We start from the raw sequence: 5649 nt of genomic DNA on the forward strand, positions 1-5649 counted from the left end.
TACAAATTTTGACAAACGTTTCTATAGAAGTACAAAATTTTCTATAGAAATAAAATTTTGACAACATTTTCTATATACATAAAATTTTGATAAAATTTTCTGTAGAAAGCAAATTTGACAAAATTTTCTATAAAAATAAAATTTTCTATAGAAATAAAATTTTGACAAAATTTTCTATAAAAATAAAATTTTGACAACTTTTCTATAGAAATCAAATTTTGACACAATTTTCTATAGAAATAAAATGTTGACCAAATATCTATAGAAATAAAATTTGGACAAAATTTTCTATAGAAATAAAATTTAAAAAAATTTTTCAATAGAAATAAAATTTCAATACTTTCCATGGAAGTACAAATTTTGAAATTTTACAAAATTTTCTATAGAAATAAAATTTTGACAAACTATTCTATAGAAATAAAATGTTAAAACAATTTTCTATAGAAATACAATTGTGACAAATTTTTCTGTAGAAATAAAATGTTGACAAAATTTTCTATTGAAATAAAATTTTGACAAAATTTTCTGTAGAAAGAAAATGTTGACAAAATTTTCTATTGAAATAAAATTTTGACAAAATTTTCTATAGTAATAAAACGTTGACAAAACTTTCTATAGAAATAAAATTTTGACAAAATTTTCAATAGAAATAAAATTTTGACAAAATTTTCAATAGAAATAAAATTTTGACAAAATTTTCAATAGAAATAAAATTTTGACAAAATTTTCTATTGAAATAAAATTTTGACAAAATTTTCTATAGTAATAAAACTTTCAATAGAAATAAAATTTTCACAAAATTTTCTACAAAAATAAAATTTTGACAAAATTTTCTATAGAAATAAAATTTTGACAAAATATACTATAGAAATAAAATTTGGACAAAATTTTCTATAGAAATAAAATTAAAAAAAAAAATCTATAGAAATACAATTGTGACAAATTTTTCTATAGAAATAAAATTTTGACAAATTGTCTACAGAAATGAATTTGTTACAAAGCTTTCTATAGAAATAAAATTTTGACAAAATTTTCAATAGAAATAAAATTTTGACAAAACTTTCTATAGAAATAAAATTTTGACAAAATTTTCAATAGAAATAAAATGTTGACAAAATTTTCAATAGAAATAAAATTTTCTACAGAAATAAAATTTTGACAAAATTTTCTATAGAAATAAACTTTTCACAAAATTTTCTATAGAAATAAAATTTGAACAATACTTTCCATGGAAGTACAAATTTTGACAAACTTTGCTATAGAAGTACAAAATTTTCTATAGCAATAAAATTTTGACAAAATTTTCTGTAGAAATAAAATTTTGACAAAATTTTCTGTAGAAAGAAAATGTTGACAAAATTTTCTATTGAAATAAAATGTTGACAAAATTTTCTATAGTAATAAAACGTTGACAAAATTTTCTGTAGAAATAAGATGTTGACAAGATTTTCTATAGAAATAAAATTTTGATAAAATTTTCAATAGAAATAAAATGTGAACAATACTTTCCATGGTAGTACAAATTTTGACAAACGTTTCTATAGAAGTACAAAATTTTCTATAGAAATAAAATTTTGACAACATTTTCTATATACATAAAATTTTGATAAAATTTTCTGTAGAAAGCAAATTTGACAAAATTTTCTATAAAAATAAAATTTTCTATAGAAATAAAATTTTGACAACTTTTCTATAGAAATCAAATTTTGACACAATTTTCTATAGAAATAAAATTTTGACCAAATATCTATAGAAATAAAATTTGGACAAAATTTTCTATAGAAATAAAATTTAAAAAAATTTTTCAATAGAAATAAAATTTCAATACTTTCCATGGAAGTACAAATTTTGAAATTTTACAAAATTTTCTATAGAAATAAAATTTTGACAAACTATTCTATAGAAATAAAATGTTAAAACAATTTTCTATAGAAATACAATTGTGACAAATTTTTCTGTAGAAATAAAATGTTGACAAAATTTTCTATTGAAATAAAATTTTGACAAAATTTTCTGTAGAAAGAAAATGTTGACAAAATTTTCTATTGAAATAAAATTTTGACAAAATTTTCTATAGTAATAAAACGTTGACAAAACTTTCTATAGAAATAAAATTTTGACAAAATTTTCAATAGAAATAAAATTTTGACAAAATTTTCAATAGAAATAAAATTTTGACAAAATTTTCAATAAAAATAAAATTTTGACAAAATTTTCTATTGAAATAAAATTTTGACAAAATTTTCTATAGTAATAAAACGTTGACAAAATTTTCTGTAGAAATAAGATGTTGAAAAGATTTTCTATAGAAATAAAATTTTGATAAAATTTTCAATAGAAATATAATTTGAACAATACTTTCCATGGAAGTACAAATTTTGACAAACGTTTCTATAGAAGTACAAAATTTTCTATAGAAATAAAATTTTGACAAAATTTTCTATATACATAAAATTTTGATAAAATTTTCTGTAGAAAGCAAATTTGACAAATTTTTCTATAAAAATAAAATTTTCTATAGAAATAAAATTTTGACAACATTTTCTATAAAAATAAAATTTTGACAAATTTTCTATAGAAATCAAATTTTGACAAAATTTTCTATAGAAATAAAATTTTGACAAAATATCTATAGAAATAAAATTTGGACAAAATTTTCTATAGAAATAAAATTTCAATACTTTCCATGGAAGTACAAATTTTGACAAACGTTTCTATAGAAATAAAATTCTGAAAAAATGTTCTATTTGATCTGTTTTGACAAAATTGTCTATAGAAATAAAATGTAAACAAAATTTTCTATAGGAATAAAATGTTGACAAAATTTTGTATAGAAATAAAATTTAACAACATTTTCTATAGAAATAAAATTTCGACAAAATTTTCTACAGAAATAAAATTTTGATAAAATTTTTTTATAAAAATACAAACTTATTAATAAACTGATTAATATAAACCAATATAGAAATAATGCGTTTTGTTATATTAATTTTATTTCTTTTTGAAATACAATTGGCACCCAAAACCTACACTTTATTATTTTCTTCGGTACAATGGAAAAATTGAGATGTAATCCCTGATTTCGTCACATGTAGCTACATTTTATTCTGACATAGTTTGTGACCTCACATCGCCGTTTTTAAGTCTATTAATCATGCTTCATTTTTTGAAGTGTTAATTACGTCAAACAGTTTGAGTATGACTGCATACATAAAGACTGCATTGTCTTAAAATAGCTATGCGTCTTTAAATGCAAAGATAATGATACTCTTTATTTGTTATTATACACTGAAAGAAACCCCTTACCCGGTTCAAAAGATTTTTCTTTACATTAATTATTTTAATATTGATTCCAAGCCAAAGATCCGAAGAAATGCACTAACAATGCATTTTAGATGCAATACAGTTTTCAGTTTAGTTCTTGCGAACTTGATACTTGGAAACAAATATTAATTTATGGACATTTGTAATTTTTGTGATCGTATTATATAACAATCGTTCCTTCAACCCTAAAATACTAAATGCAAACGCTAACCTTCTCCTATTTTTGAGAGCTTGTAGCTTTATAGTCAGTTTTATTGATGGCCCCACTTCAACGGGGTTTTATTTAACTTTAAGGGCCAAACACCTTGAATGAAAAATATACAAAATTTTGCTTGCACAAGTCAGTCAGGTAAAACGACTTTATTCTTAGGTTAGTTTATGTCTCTAGTTATAAAAATATTTTTTTTTTAATTTGATTTAATTTTTGTTTTTATTATATTCTTGGTTTCTTCTTCAATCATTATTATTGTTTTGATTTTAGTTTAAAACAAGTCGACTTTCAAAAAACCTTTTTTTTTCAAGTGTAATTCATTTTGGGTTTATTGAATTCTTCGAATTTATTCTGATCATTGATGAAACAGCTTGATTATGACTGGATAGTTTTGCTGCAAGTATAGGATGCTGACCATCTTGCAGTCTAAAAGGCTTTGCCCAAATAAATTTGACAAACATACTTTTCCTCTGATGGTTAAGCTATTCTTGTAGTTTAGTCAACAAAAAATCTGTCAAAAATTCGACCAGACTCTCCACCATGGAATGCATACAGAGTTTTACAAGACTATCGAATCGAATTAATTGAGGTGTGGTAAAACTTGCCTATGGTAAGGCATCTTAAACCTTCTTAACATTGTCTTCTAAATTATATCGTAGTCCATATGGAGTCGATGTTAGATAAAAAGAGCAAGAATATAATGATCTTTAGTTATTGATCGTTTTATGTGGAGGAGTCTATAAATAACTACACGCAGAGAAGAAACATGATTGTCACAATCATATTCGAAGGGCAAAATAATATGATAGGAGCTATTTTTGCGGCGACCATGTAACATTTTCACCTCCAACCATGTTGGCTCAGTGAACATGGTTCTAAGAAAAAAAAATTATCCTCATCTAAAATGTTATTATATTGATAAAAAGAATTTTGTTTTCATTAAAAGACAATGGTCACGATCTAAAATTTTATGATATTCGTCAAAAATGTTTTTCTTTCGAATACTATTAAAATGAGATTTAGGTACACCACCTGCAGTCGACTCCGGAGTTGGAGTCGGAGTCGAGGCTAATAAGAAATGCTGGAGTCGCAGCCGGAGTCGAGCAAAACTGACTCGACTCCACAGCCGTGGTTAATATACCCCCCATCCTATGGTGGAGGGTATAAAAATGGAAGCAACCAATTTGCGCCTTAAAAATATATACACACAAAGAAAATTTAGTTTAAAGTTTATTCTACCAGTGTATGCCTAAGGTGAAATATAATATTTTTTTATCAATACACACAGAAAAAACAGTGAACCCACCAGGAAGAAAACTTTCGGTTAATTTTAGAAAATTTTGAATATTTGTAGAAAATTTTAACTAAACAGTATTACAAACGTTGGCATCACGCCGATGTCATAAAAATAAGTAAATATTTTTCGACAAATACAAGAAAATTTATTAGACATAACTAAGTTTTTTCACTTGTTAAAGAAAATTTTGTAGTTTGAAGAAAAAACTTGGAGTTCAAAATTGCAAGAATGTCTTTAGTGACATACGAAGTTCACGATGGACGCATTTGTGGTAAAATTTACAAATTTAAAGAAATTCTGAACTATTTTGTGGAAGACACGAATTCAGTTAATCTTTATGCTTCATTTGAGTATATTTTTTTCCTCGGGTTTAGTTAATTTAACTAACGTACACAAAAAAGTATTAGAGTAAAGAAAACTTTCTCCAAACATAATATTTCTATGAACTAAAATAAAGTTAAATTGGCTTTAGTGAAATAGAGAATTCACTTTTTTTTGAGTGCAAACAATATTCTGTTTGGACCAATCCTGAAAATATATATGCTTGAAGCAGAATGTGTTTGGAATTAATAAAAATAAAATTGTCATTTGATAGACTTATTAACTCAATTTATTTAGGAAAATATGAACTAATTTATTTTTCAGAAAATGTTTGTACTATATTTGTATACAACTTAAGCAAAAAATTATTGAAATATGGAACATTTGCACACATTGGGCAAAATTTAACTAAAATCAACAAATTCTCATGAACTAAAATAAAGTTAAGTTGGCATGGACAGACATCCGTCAACAGACGGATGTCTGTCCATTCTCT

Source organism: Haematobia irritans, chromosome 3 (assembly GCF_050003625.1).
Source record: "Haematobia irritans isolate KBUSLIRL chromosome 3, ASM5000362v1, whole genome shotgun sequence".
NCBI lineage: Eukaryota > Metazoa > Arthropoda > Insecta > Diptera > Muscidae > Haematobia > Haematobia irritans.